This window comes from Scyliorhinus canicula, chromosome 11 (assembly GCF_902713615.1).
Source record: "Scyliorhinus canicula chromosome 11, sScyCan1.1, whole genome shotgun sequence".
Classification (NCBI taxonomy): Eukaryota; Metazoa; Chordata; class Chondrichthyes; order Carcharhiniformes; family Scyliorhinidae; genus Scyliorhinus; species Scyliorhinus canicula.
This window is the reverse complement of record NC_052156.1, coordinates 13041969-13057113: the sequence shown is the minus strand read 5'-3', so window position 1 is coordinate 13057113 and position 15145 is coordinate 13041969. Positions and strand designations below refer to the sequence as shown.

General features: G+C 48.1%; 1 protein-coding gene across 9 annotated transcripts in view; it reads left to right on the top strand.

The window, feature by feature from the left end:
* The window catches only part of LOC119973830 (semaphorin-3A-like), a 412512-nt gene that overhangs the window by 238913 nt on the left and 158454 nt on the right, over positions 1–15145 (top strand). The gene's annotated exons all lie outside the window — the stretch shown is intronic.

The following is a 15145-nucleotide window of genomic DNA, read 5'->3' as shown; positions in this document are numbered from 1 at the left end:
GCTCTTGTATTCTAGCCCTCTCAACATGAATGCTGACATTGCATTTGCCTTCTTAACTGCTGCCTGAACCTGCACATTAACCTTAAGAGAATCTTGAATTAGGATACCTAAATCCCTTTGTGCTTCTGATTTCCTTAGCATTTCCCCATTCAGAAAATAGTCTATGCCTCCATTTCTCCTTCCAAAGTGCATAACCTCACACTTATCCACATTGTATTCCATCTGCTGCTTCTTTGCCCACTCTCCTAGCCTGTCCAGATCCTTCTGCAGCCTCCCTGCTTCCTCAATCCCACCTGTCCCTCTGCATATCTTCGTATCATCTGCAAACGTAGAAATAGTGCCTTCAGTTCCTTCTTCCAGATCGTTAATGTATATTGTGAAAAGTTGTGGTCCCAGCACCAACCCAAGAGGCACACCACTAGTCACCGGCTGCCATCCTGCAAAAGACCCCTTTATTCCTACCCTCTGCCTTCTGCCAGTCAGTCAATCTTCTATCCATGTCAGTATCTGACATCAAACACCATGGGCTCTTAACCTATTGAAAAGCCTCCCATATGGCACCTTGTCAAAGGCCTTCTGGAAATCTAAATAGATCACGTCCACAGGTTCTCCTTTGTCTAACTTCCTGTTATCTCCTCAAAAAATTCCAATGATTTGTCAGACATGACCTCGCCTTGACGAAGCCGTACTGACTCAGTCCAATTTTATCATGCACTTCCAAGTACTCCACAGTCTCATCTTTAATAACGGACTCTAAAATCTTATGTAATCTAATCTTATTTAGCCCAAATTTTTAGACTATGTCGAAATTCTGTGTACCTTCTCCACAAGTAGAAAAGGGGATGGAGACAAAATAAGTTTGTTTGGAAAGTTACAGGCCCACATTTCTTGGGAGTGGTTTCACGATGTGGTTTTCTGGGGTGTGTCGATGGGTTGTGTGGAGATGGTCCTCACAGAGAGCGCAGTCTCTGAAAACGGAGGTGTGCAATCCATGATTTACTGCACAGAAACGGATGAATGATCAGGTTCTTAGCGTGCTCTGCTAGAGAATGTCCATCCTCCCCCCAACCCCAACCCACACTTTCCCACCACCTCTGGGAGCACTGGATCATATAATCCCAAATTCTGAACTCTCACCTCCAGTAATTGTAACACTTTGATATTAGGACTGCAGAAGTCGGATACAAGGACCCTGAGTCAGCAAATAATCTGATTTTGTGATGTTGATTGAGGGATAACTCCCATGCCCGCCCTCAAAATAGCGCCGAGGGATCTGTTACCTCCGCGTGAGAGACTAGATTGCGTGAAGGTTTGACATTTCATCAGAAAAAATGGCACCTCCAACACTGCGGCTCTCTCAGTGGTGTTTCAACTTTGACTTTTATGCACAAATCTCTGGAGCAGGCCTTGAACCCAACACTTACTGACTCAGAGGCAAGAATGCTGTGTCACGCATTCCCCCCTCCCCCCACGCTTTCAAACATGCTGATGTGGAAAGACGTGGACCTTTGTAGTTAAAAGACCATGCACTCCATTCCCCAGCATCATTGTGATCCCGTCTTGGGCCTCCATTGCCAAACTGGATGCCTGGCGTGAAGTGGCAGAAGGAATAGGGCAGGGGTTGAGCATGACTCCACCATTCAATCCGATCATGGAGAATCTCCAGCATCAACTCCACTTTCCCGCCCACTCCCCATATCCCTTGATTCCCCGAGTGAGCAAAAGATCCACCTATCCCAAAGACCATCAGACCATAAGACATAGGAGCAGAATTAGGCCACTCGGCCCATCGAGTCTGCTCCGCCATTCAGTCATGGCTGATATTTTCTCATCGCCATTCTCCTGCCTTCTCCCCATCACCCCTGATCCCCTTATTAATCAAGAACCTATCTATCTCTGTCTTAAATACACTCAGTGAATTGGCCGCCACAGTCTTCTGCAGCAAAGAGTTCCACAGATTCACTACCCTCTGGCTGAAGAAATTCCTCCTCATCTCAGTTTTAAAGGATCGTCCCTTTAGTCTGAGATGGTGTCCTCGGTTCTAGTTTTTCCTACAAGTGGGAACATCCTCTCCACGTCCACTCTATCCAGGCCTCGCAGTATTTTGTAAGTTTCAATAAGATCCCCTCTCATCCTTCTAAACTCCAACGAGTACAGACCCAGAGTCCTCAAATGTTCCTCATACGACAAGTTCTTCATTCCAGGGATCATTCTTGTGAACCTCCTCTGGACCCTTTCCAAGGCCAGCACATCCTTCCTTAGATACGGGGCCCAAAACTGCTCACAATACCTCAAATGGGGTCTGAACAAAGCCTCAAAAGTACATCTCTGGTCTTGTATTCTTGACATGAATGCTAACATTGCATTTGCCTTCTTAACTGCCGACTGAACCTGCACATTAACCTTAAGAGAATCGTGAACAAGGACTCCCAAGTCCCTTTGTGTTTCTGACTTCCGAAGCATTTCCCCATTTAGAAAATAGTCTATGCCTAAATTCCTCCTTCCAAAGTGCAGAACCTCACACTTTTCCACATTGTATTTCATTTGCCACTTCATTGCCCACTCTCCTAGCTTGCCCACATCCTTCTGCCTTGAGCATGTTCAACAACCCTCTAGGGGTAGAGAAATCCAAAGATTCACACGCCCTTGAGTGAAGAGATTGCTCCTCATCTCAGTCCTAAATGTTAGGCCCCTAATCCCGAGCCTGTGCCCCACGTTTTTGACTCCCTGACCAACGGAAACAATCCCTGTGCCCACCCTAAAAAGTTCCATCAGAATCTTGCTTCAATAAGATCGCCTCTCGATCGTGTAAACTCTAGAGAATTTGAGGCCAATTGACCATCTCATCCCAGAGGACAATTTAGTGATGCTGCAGGTCACAGTGGAAACCGCTCAATTCTTCATCCATCACAGGAAAGATTAAGGCGCCAGTTCTGTAACGGATGGCCGATCATGAGAGGCCTGTTTGAAAAACCGCCCCCTCGTAGCTCCTCATAGCTCCAACAGCATGTGGGAGGTCTGCCAGTACCACAGAAAATCCACTATTGCCATCTTCTCTTGAGCTTGTGGTAGAGTTTTGGGGGCTTTGTGCATGCTTTGGGCCTGGGAGGTTTGTAACAGATACCTCAGCTCCAATTACTGGGCCGGTGTTGTGGTAAACAATCACAACAAAGCACATGCCGTTTACATATACACACACTGAATTCGGAGTTTGTTAGCTCTTCCTTAAAGGGCCAGTGCCCATGCTGGGGATGGGCGTGGGTGGGGGGAGCGTCAGTGTGGATAAACATCTGACAAATCTTTCCTCTGTGGCTGATAAGCTTTCTAACGCTGTAGGGAACTTCACGTCAGCGATCATAACAACACGAGATTTCGTTGTGTGTCCACATTGTTCGAAGAATGCATATCTGGCTTTGTATATCGCCCCCCGTGATATACACAGTGGCTTCTTAGAAACATTGAATAGCTTCTGTGTTTGATAGAGGCATGTCTTTCAAGAGATTGCTTTGGGGTTTCGTGTTTTCTAATCCACTTAAATTTACAGAGGGCTGCTGGGAGTTGAATGGAGAGATTGCAGAGGCTCATAATGGCATCAAGAGGCACTGATGTGTCACATGATGGGAGGAGATGGATGCAAGGGCAGACCTTTGATGGAAGATGACCAGTCTATAGCAGATTTTTGCCATCTCTCCCAGTGATCCAGCTGATGGCAGTGAGTGTGCTCAAGGTTTGCCGCACAGAAAGAAGCCCATTTGGCAAATGGTTCCTGTGCCAGCTCTTTACCGACACCACCTAATCCCACCACCCTGCTCTTTCCCTATAGCCCTCGCACAGAAGAGTCAGAACAGACCAGAAGGCTCCCCGAGTCTGTCGTGAGTCATCTCTCCCCAGATGGGGGAAGGACAATATAATTATTCAATTGAACAGCACAGATGGAGGTCATTTGGGCCATTGTGTCTGTGCTAGCTCTTTCGACGAGCAGCCTCGCCAGTCCCACTCCCTGGCACGTTCCGCAGGTCCTGCCATTATTTGCTATCCCATTCCTTTTTGAAAGCTGCGATCAGATCTATTTCCACCATCCTGATCAGACAGTGCATTCACAGACGAAACATTCGTTTTTTTAAAAGCAGTTTATCTTCCTGCTATTTCAGGGTTTTTTGCCAATCACCTTGAATCTCCTCACACTGTTTTTTTAAAAACGTATTCTTTCATGGGAAGTGGGCATCGCTGGCAAGACCAGCCTTGTCCATCTCTAAATGCCCTTGAACTGAGTGGCTTGCCCCATTTCAGAGGGGCAGTTAAGAGTCAACCACATTGCTGTGTGGGTCTGGAGTCACATGTAGGCCAGACCAGGTAAAGAGGGCAGATTTCCTTCCCGAAAGGGGCATAAGTGAACCAAGTATTTTTTTTTACAACAATCGATGATCGTTTCCTGGTCTCTATTCCCGAAATTAGCTTCAAATTCTAGATTTCATTCATTGAGTTTAAATTCCACCAGCTGCCGTGGTGGGATTTGAACCCACGTCCACTGGGCATTTACCTGGGTTTCTGGATTATTGTCCAGTGTCATTACCACTGTATCACTGTCTTCCTGTGGGAATAAATCTACCCTGTCTTCTTCAAAGTAATGACTTTAAGAGAATAAAATCTGTACCTTGTTGGGGTAACTTGAGGTCCCAAAGAAAGTAGTTGAATACGTTGTTTAAAATAAGGAAGTTCTTTACCTAAACAAATAACGAAGAATTACAATAACAGTAATTTAGCAGAACAGTAGTAACAGTATCTTGAAGCTATCAGGACAGGTCATTGAGGTGGTTAAGCAGGCATACGGAATCCATTCCTTTATTAGCTGAGTAAGAAGTCTTACAACAAAAGGTTAAAGTCAAACAGGTTTGTTTCAAACACGAGCTTTCGGAGCGGAAAGGGTGTCCCGAAGTGTGGTACATTGGCGAGACCATGCAGGCGCTGCGACAACGAATCAACGGGCATCGTGCGACAATCACCAGGCAGGAATGTTCCCTTCCGGTCGGGGAACACTTCAGCAGTCAGGGGCATTCAGCCTCTGATCTCCGGGTAAGCGTTCTCCAAGGCGGCCTTCAGGACACGCGACAACGCAGAATTGCCGAGCAAAACCTTGTAGCTAAGTTCCGCACGCATGAGTGCGGCCTCAACCGGGATCTTGGATTCATGTCGCATTACATTCACCCCCCACCATCTGGCCTGGGCTTGCGAAATCCTACCAACTGTCCTGGCTTGAGACAATTCACACCTCTTTAACCTGGGGTTACCCCTATCTCTGGATCTGTAAAGATTTCATTACCCGCAAATGCTCGCATTCCAAGCATTGTCTGGCATCTCTGACTTTGTCTATATAAATGTTTCTGGGACATACCTCATCATTCACCTGAGGAAGGAGCAGTGCTCTGAAAGCTCGTGTTTGAAACAAACCTGTTGGACTTTAACCTGGTGTTGTAAGACTTCTTACTGTGCTCACCCCAGTCTAACGCTGGCATCTCCACATCATCTTTATTAGCTGAAGTATAGAATATAATAACAGGGAGGTTGTGTCGGAACTACTTAACACGTCAGCAAGGCTGCCACCCGAACAGTGTGCTGGCCGCCTCATTAGTGAAAAGATTGGAACTGCACTCGAGAGGATACGGCTGGAACATTGCAGCTATGAGGAAAGATCGGATAGGCTGGGGCCGTTCTCCTTGGAGGGGGAAGAGGCTGAGGGGAGATTTGTTTGAGGCGGGCAACATTGTGTGGGATAGAATGGACGGGGAAGGGCCTGTTTCCTCTGGCAGAGAGGGGTTTGGATTGAAAGTGATTGGTCGAAAGATGAGAGGGGAGAAGAGGAAAAGCATTTTCACCCAGAGGATTATGGCGGGTCCAGAACTCACTGCCCGAAGTGAGTTTCAACCCATTTAAAAGGAGTGGAATTAGACCAGCTGGCTGGATTTCTGGCCAGTACAGGCACGATGGACCTGTGGCCTCTTCCTGTGCTGTGAGCTTTCCCTAATTCGATGACTGTGGGAAGATGACATTGAAGGGCTGCTCTGGGATTTGAACCCAGGATCTCTTGCAATCATGGGCAGCATAGAACACAGTGGTAGCACAGTTGTTTCACAGCTCCAGGGCCCCAGGTTCGATTCCCGGCTTGGGTCACTGTCTGTGCGGAGTCTGCAGGTTCTCCCCGTGTCTGCGTGGGTTTCCTCCGGGTTCTCCGGTTTCTTCCCAGAGTTCAAAGATGTGCAGGTTAGGTGGATTGGCCATGCTAAATTGTCCTGAAGTGTCCAAAACGGTTAGGTGGGTTGCTGGGTTACGGGGATAGGGTGGAGGTGTGGGCTTAAGTAGGGTGCTCTTTCCAAGGGCCGGTGCAGACTCGATGGGCCGAATGGCCGACTTCTGCACTGTAAATTCTATGATTTCAGAAATGCTACAGTTTAAAAAAAAAGAGTATTTCTTTCTCGGAGTTACAAAGCCAATGCGCAGAGTGAACAGGGCCCCTAATCCATCTCCTTGCTCACTCCAAAATCCAAATCAAATTCAAATTGAATCCAGTTCAAGGTTGCCACAAAAGAGACCTACCAGATCCGAGCTGACAAGAACGGGCGTTACATCTGAACTCAGGCTTGATCCGACGCTTGATCCTCGCCAAAAGACCGTGAAGCGAAATGCTACAGTTTTTATGCAGTGTTCGCTGGGCAGAATACGTCAGCGTTTCTGCTCCCCTTCGTAGTCCAGTGACAACATCTCTTCTCAGGTTGGGATTGGCTGTTGCTGTGTCTAAGAGCAGGTAGTGCTGTTCCCTTCTCCTTCTAGATGGTAGTGGTTATGGCTTTGGAAGGTGCTGCCCAAGGAGCCTTGGTGAGTTGCTGCAGTGCATCTTGTAGATGGTGCACACGGCTGCTACTGTGCGTCGGTGGTGGAGCGAGTGAATGTTTGTGGAATGTTTCCAATCAAGTGGGCTGCTTTGTCTTGGATGGTGCCGAGATTTTTGAGTGGAGCTGGCATTCTCTGAGCGCACCTCGCCCTCAATGTAGATCTGGCTGAAGGGGCAGAAGTGGTGGGTTGACATTACTTGCTCGCTCCCCCTCCCTCTCCCTCTTCCTTGGAACTCATTCAGGTCACCATCAGAGACATTCTAGCCAGTGGAATCTCCCCTGGGCCATATCTGAGGAAGGACTTCGCTTCTGCCCAAGAATATGCCTTGTTCCCATCACAATTCCCGGGGTTAATGTAACTGAGGTCCAGTAATGCAAACTTCACACCTACCAACTTTGTCAAGGATTGATCCAGCTGCCATCGTCACTAACCCCACCCCCATCCAAACTAAGGTGAGGTTAATTGGCGGAGCAGACTTGATGGGCCGAATGGCCTAACTCTGCTCCTATGTCTTACGGTCTTATGGGGTTAGGGACCCGTCATGCTGAAAACCAAGTGCCCGTGCAGAACTGGACCTCAGTTACATTAACCCCGGGAATTGTGATGGGAACAAGGCATATTCTTGGGCAGAAGCGAAGTCCTTCCTCAGATATGGCCCAGGGGAGATTCCACTGGCTAGAATGTCTCTGATGGTGACCTGAATGAGTTCCAAGGAAATGGAAATGGGTCCGGGGGGGGGGGGGGGGGGTGGCCACGGGTGGCATTATTGTTATGATCGTTGAATTTTCCAATCTAAAGCTGGGCTTCTAGGCCCCCCCCCCCGGCTGTGTGTGTCCCCCTCCCGGCCGTCCCCCCCACCCTGGCGGGGTTTCCGGTGGCAGAGCCGGTGAGCTATTAGTGGGACCTTCTGGTCCCGCTGACATCAGTGGCAATTTGAACTGCTTGCTAGTCCTGCCACTGGGGAACCTGGCACAGGGGGAGGTCAACCTCAATGGCGCTGGGAGATATGAGAAGGGCTGGAAAATCTCACCCTAATTCTTGAATGACTTGGTATTGCTACAGTATCTGCCGCTGCTTTCAACACTGCAGCTTCAGGGACTATTGCTTCAAAACACATATACTTGCCCCTCCCCAGTAGAGGGTCTTGTTAAGAACCCCGCTGATGTTAAATGTGAGGGTATCTCAAAGCCCAGAACGGCAACTTGGAACACCAGTTTTAATTTGGTACACTGAGAGAAAAGATATGCAAACCAGGGAGGAATAGCTCGGTCATTTTGTGATCAACAAAGAATATTTATTAACCTAAAAGTTAACACATGAGAAGAAGGACTATAATACACTACAACAGTCCACTTAACTACACTGATGGCTATACACACACAGTATGACATGAAGTTACCCCTTTGTTTCCAATTATCTATGTTTCTGGAACTCTGAGACGCCCCTTTTTCCCAAACAACACTCAACTCTATGAGTTAAATCCAGCAAATAGTTACCCCACCTGGGTTATTTGCCCACATTTTGGAAAACCACCTTCAGTCTCAGCAAAGGTGTAATCTTCTCTGTTTGAGTTTTGGATTTGAACCCTTTTCCCCCTGTTTTTGGGGGAAAGACCTCTGCAGTTGGCCGTGGCTGTGACGGTAGCTGCCGTGACTAAGTCCTTCCTCCAGTTATTGTGCTGTGGATATATTGTACTTTCCCTTTGATGTTACCCACCCTGTTGACCCAGCTTTCAGCATATAAGTGCCAATTCTCTTATCTCTCCACTTTGAAGTCACCTCCTCTGCACCCCATTGTTCTCCCCTCGCCACACAGGTAAATGCTTGCTTTTCTCACTGGCTTTCCAATCCATATATCAAAACCCCACCCCGTCCGAAAGCAACACTTATCAATTCCCTTTTGTTTTATCCCAGCTTCATTTTTTAATCTTAATTCCCCCTAATTCTTAACAGCCCGCACTGCGTTAAGGCCGGATATCTGCTATGATACTGAGAAAGCTCTGCACTGTATGCCTGATCACACAATGTAAATGACAGATGTGTTTCGTGTCGCAAGGACTGTTTGTGTTGCTCCACTTTCCTGTAGAGCTGGCAGGAGGCTGCCTGGTAAACGGATCAGCAATGAAAATGCTCCTTTAGTATTACAAGTCAGTCTTTTGGAAACTAAGAAAACAAAGAATGTGGCAGACTAATCTTTCTAAGTGCAGACTTCTCCATCTTTCTGTTTCTACTCTGTCTCCATTTATATCTTAATAGGTTGAGTTTTAGCGCCCGCGCCCCCCCCCCCCTCACCATTCGCATATATGAAGGCGGGATGGGGGGGGGCCTTCTATAATGCAGCGCCGAGGTTTCCCACTGGCTTTCCGCCAAACCCGGATCTGCCTCCCATTTTACAGTGGGTGGAGGGAGGGGTGGGGCGAAGAAGACGTCAGGCAACCTGCATGCCCTTGAACCTAGTAGGCCATTAAGTGACCAATTAATGACCACTTAAATGCCTCATTTTGCCTCCGTCTCTATTTTACCATGCCAGATGAGGTGGCCTGGCAGATCTACTGTACAGGCTGGTGTCAGCCAAGAGGGATGGGAACCCCCTTTGGTGATCCCCTGTGCCCGTCGGAGGAACCGTCCCAAGGTCATACACATCCCCCCCTCCCCCTCCTCCCACCCTTTAACTCTTATCTCCCTAGCCTGTAAAACGCAGATTCCACACTGACTCTCTTTAACTAGGGCCTCCTGGGCAGGCCCTGTCGACACCCTGGACTGACCTTGAAGTCCGACTCCATAATCCCCACTTGTCCCAGGTCCCAGCAATGGTCACCACTCAACCCTGGCACTGCTGGGACTTCAGAGCTGTCAGCCAATCAGATTGGCCAGCAGGATTCTCTGAGGCAGGACTTCCTGTCCAGGTGGGGGCAATCAGTGCCCATCTGAGTGGTCCACAAAGGTGGACCAGGTGCACTGGCACTTGGGGGGGTGTCACCCAGGTGACCGGGGGCCCCTGGGTGGTTGATCTCTGGGCAGGGTGGTACCCTGGCACTCCCGATGCCACCTCGGCACTGTGGCATTGCCAGGCTGGAAGGGCACTGCCAGGCTTGATGGGGCATTGCCAGGCTGGCAGTGCCAAGGTGCCCAGGTGGCATCTTGCCCATGCCATCGATCAAGCCCGAGGTGCCCTGCTCTTATGTGGTGCCGGACTGGGGGCTTGATGACCCGCTAACTGGTAAGGCTCGGCATTGGGGTGTTTGGAGGCCATGGTGGGGTGGGGCGATGGGGGTTGGGGCTGGGTGGTGGGTTGGGGGGTCCAGAGATCGGGACTTCACCGGATCTCTTCCTGCACTAGCGAGTGGAGAGTTTTAGTGCAGGGCATGAGCCTTGGCGGCCATTCCTCGCCGAGGATCAACAATGTCCTATTTAATAGCGGGTTCGTTCTCGGCTACTATAAACGTGGGAAACACCTGCTAATCACGCCCAAAACGGGACTCTGTTCTCTAGCCTCCCCAGCCGTGTGTTTCTTGGCCGTGGGAATCAATCTTCCCTCCGATTGTCAATCGGATTTCCCATTGAAACCACCCCACGCTTCCGGGAAACCCTCAGGCGTGTATGCGCTGTCGGCGGGAAAAGTGAATCCCGAAGACCGGAGAATTCCGACCTGTGTTTCATTTCCATTAAAGCGCACTCGATATCTTGTGACACACAAGCCGCTACGATTGATTGCTGCAGGCTGCATAAATCAGAAGGCCCTGTCCATCTTTGTTTTTATGCCATTAGAAGCAGCGAGGAGGGACTAAGGAGAGGCCCCAAGCTCTCAGCTTCTCCTTGGCCACCTGTATGAATAGGTATTTTGATGGTTGAATGAATGCCATCCATATTCAATGGCTTAAGGGAGGAGCGGAATGTTCCTCAACATTAAAGCACTCCCGAAAATGCAAGTTGATGTTCCTATTGAATTGCCCCAGGATTTAAGTCATTGTTGTCACTCATTTAACCAGTTATCCATCTGTTCTTATTCAGTTACTGTGAATGGTTTTAAGGAAGAAAGACCTGCATTCCTTCTGGCACCTGTCACCTGATGATGCCCCAAAATGCCTGACAGCCAATTAAAGGCTTCCTCTGAAGTGCAGCCGCTGTTGTTAAAAAGATCGTCTGCCTTCACCTTCCTGCACTGGCGAGTGGAGAGTTTTAGTGCAGGACATGAGCCTTATCTCATGTATCTTAGATGGCAGATCGTTCGTTTGTCAGGAGCGAAAGCGAGAATGTCACAGCTGACTCCTCGTGACAATTCACGTGGTGACCTCATTTGCTTTTGGTGATTAAAGCTGATGTGCTGGAGGAAGATTTTCACTCAGAAGGTCAAACCTTCTCGGTGACATATTTTACCCAGAATGCTTGGCTGGCGACAAAGTGCATCTCAACAACATGTTGTTGTCACTTCGGGAATTCTGGGTCATCGGTTTCATGTACAATTCCCATGGATGCATCTGCATTGTTTAGGGTATCTGGTGATCTGAACACTGGTTTCAGAGACAGCAGAACTGACAAAGAAAAGCCAAAGTTTGGATTGCAAATTTGGCTTTGACCCATCCACAATTCCCGCTGGCTCTCAGCTGCTCATGTCAGATGAAATGAAAATCGCTTATTGTCACAAGTAGGCTTCAAATGAAGTTACTGTGAAAATCCCCTAGTCGCCAAATTCCGGCGCCTGTTCGGGGAGGCTGGTACGGGAATCGAACCGTGCTGCTGGCCTGCCTTAGTCTGCTTTCAAAGCCAGCGATTTAGCCCTGTGCTAAACAGCCCCTGGGTTAAATGAAAATCGCTTATGGTCACAAGTATGCTTCAATGAAGTTACTGTGAAAAGCCCCTAGTCGCCATATTCCAGTGCCTGTTCAGGGAGGCTGTTACAGGAATCGAACCATGCTGCTGGCCTGCTTGGTCTGCTTTCAAAGCCAGCGATTTAGCTCTGTGCTAAACAGCCCACAGTAGTAATGTCACTGGGTTAGTAGCCCTGAGCCCCAGGCTGATGCTCTGGGGAAATGGGTTCAAACCCCACCATCGCAGCTGGTGGAATTCAAATTCAATTAATAAAGTTTGAATATCAACAGAGCTTCCATAATGGTGACCGTGACAACTATAATTGATTGTTGTTTAAAAAAAAATATCTGGTTCACTAATATTCTTTCGGAAACCTGCCATGCTTACCTGAACTGGCCTACATGTGACTCCAGACTCATGGAAATATGGTTGACTCTTAATTGTCCTCAATTTAATGACCTCTCCTTCCAGACTCTCCAACCAGGAAAAACAGCCTCTCAGCATTTTCCCTGTCAAGTCCTCATGGAATTTTATACTTTTCAGTGAGGTGACAGATATAAAATTGCCTAAATTTATTTCAACAGACTGTACAATGAACAAAGTCTTGGCAAAGTGAAAAATAGTGTGCTGGAACAGGAGACAAAGCGATCAGTGGTTTGGCAATGTTCAACTTCAGTGGTAAACGTCTTTAGCTGCGATAACGTGGAGACTGAGGGGGCTGGAGGGGAATGGGATGGGGGAACCATTTTGAAAGTCCAAGGAAACAATTAGCTGGTGATGTGGTGATTCCTGATCTCAAAACAATAAGGTGGGGATTACCTGGCCATCCCCACACCCCCACTACTTGCCTTCAAACAACCGCGCAACCTCAAATAAACCGTTGTTTGCAGCAAACTACCCAGCCTTCAGAACAGCGACCACGGCACCACACAACCCTGCCATGGCAATTTCTGCAAGACGTGGCAGATCATCGACATGGATACCACCATTACACGTGAGAACACCACCCACCAGGTACGCGGTACATACTCGTGCGACTCGGCCAACGTTGTCTAACTCATACGCTGCAGGAAAGGATGTCCCGAAGCGTGGTACATTGGCGAGACCATGCAGACGCTGCAACAACGAATGAACGGGCATCGCGTGATATCACCAGGCAGGAATGTTCCCTTCCAGTCGGAGAACACTTCAGCAGTCAAGGGGATTCAGCCTCTGATCTCCGGGTAAGCGTTCTCCAAGGCGACCTTCAGGATGCGCGACAACGCAGAATCGCCGAGCAGAAACTTATAGCGAAGTTCCGCACACCTGAATGTGGCCTCAACCGGGACCTGGGATTCATGTTGCATTACATTCATCCCCCACCATCTGGCCTGGGCTTGCAAAATCTTACCAACTGTCCTGGCTTGAGACAATTCACACCTCTTTAACCTGGGGTTACCCCATCTCTGGATCTCTGGACTTGATTACCTGCTAATGCGCGCATTCTAAGCATTGTCTGGCACCTTTGAATTTGTCTATATATATGTTTCTGGAACAAACCTCTTCATTCACCCGAGGAAGGAGCAGTGCTCCGAAAGCTAGTGATTTGAAACAAACCTGTTGGACTTTAACCTGGTGTTGTAAGACTTCTTACTGTGCTCACCCCAATCCAACGTCAGCATCTCCACATCATCAATACAATAAGGATGTAGGGATAAAGTAGAGAATGAAGATGGTGAATTTGGAGTTTAGGAGGACCAAGAGAGGACAATTTGGATGAAGAATGAACACGATCAAACAATGACCACAGTGCGAATATCTCCTTACGTAGTTCATTGTCCAACTTTGTCATATAAAGCTCCCATGAAGCATCTTGGGATGTTTTATGGTACTAAAGCCAGCATGTAAATGCAAGTTATCGCTGCTGTTCTTGGTAGTTTATTAGTAAAATATATTTTTTAATGCATTTAGAGTGCCCAATTATTTATTTTTCCCCAATTAAGGGACAATTTAGCGTGGCCACTCCACCTAACCGGCACATCGTTGGGTTGTGGGGGTAAAACCCACGCAGACGAGGGGAGAATGTGCAAACTCCACACGGACAGTGACCCAGAGCCGGGGTTGAACCCGGGTCCTGAGCAGCGTAGGCAGCAGGGCTACCCTATTTATTCAGAAAATAGACAGAGACCAGAAAGGTTGGGGCAGAGTGATTAAGGATTTGGGTGGAATTGATCATAATCCATTCTGTATTGGAGGCTTTAAACCTCGTGCCTTTATTCTGACAGGTTCTAAATTAGTCTCTGTATAGAATAGGCTGATAGTAGACCCATTAACTGGTGAAGTAACGGGTGAGTGAATTTCCTTCTGAAACTCACTGGCGCCTCACATCACACCGTATCAGAGCCCCCAATCCCAACACCATTGGACAGTTTGTGAAACCAGCCTAAATATTTCTCATATCAGATGCACAGCAAAGGGCCTCAGATCACAGCCAAGCCGGTGGCATCAGGTTACTGTCAACACGATGGGCATAAATCCAGGCTGGAAATCTTGGGTGAAATGGATCCCGCGGAGCTGCTATTGTTGTGACTCTTTCCGAGGCTGCACTCGTGGACGCACTGCTTAGATCGAGTTTTGTAATAGAGGCTGCAATTGCGCGCACTCGATTGTATTTCCCCTGACTCTAATCCGTAGTGTGTTCAAGAGAAATTTAACTCCCAGTGTTAAATTCCATCCCTTTCTCCAGTTATCAGGGCTGTTTAGTAAACATGTATCATCAAAACAGTCTGTGCGCCTTTCCCAGCTCAGCCCCATGAACACTTTGCGCCTACTCTTGTGGCACTGCTAGACGGGGAGGAATGGAGATGCTGCCTTGAGTTTTGTGGGTTGACAGGACAGAAGATGTGATAGAAAACAACATCAACTTATATTTTTATAGCTCTTTCATACAAAGTGTCCCAGGGTGCTTCACAGAAGCATTACAAAACAAAGTCTGACACAGTGCCGGGGAAAGAGATGTTAGGTCAGACGCCCAGAACTTTGGTGAAAGCGGCAGGTTTCCAGGAGAGTCTTAAAGGGGGAAAGTGAGGTGGTGAGGTGTAGAGAGTGTATTCCAGGCCTCAGGCCTCTTAACAGTGTGACCACAAACCTGGAGTGATCTTCTTTGATTGCGCCCTTGTTTCCCTATCTAGACCACTCCATTTCCATTCCCACCCATTGCATCAGGCTCTTTGACTCAGGGGTTTTCAGATTATTTCAATTCACAACCTGAGAGGGGACTATACAGTGCAGACTATATACAACACTGATCTGTTGACGTTGGCCCCTGATGGGATAGCAACACATCAGATTTGCCAGCTTGATTGGTCCCCAGGATATTGGTTTGAACTCAAGTCCTTGTTGGAGCGTGAGCTCATGACATTAAACTGCCCTTAGCTCATTGGCAGCGTTATTTGGAGAGACCACGGGGG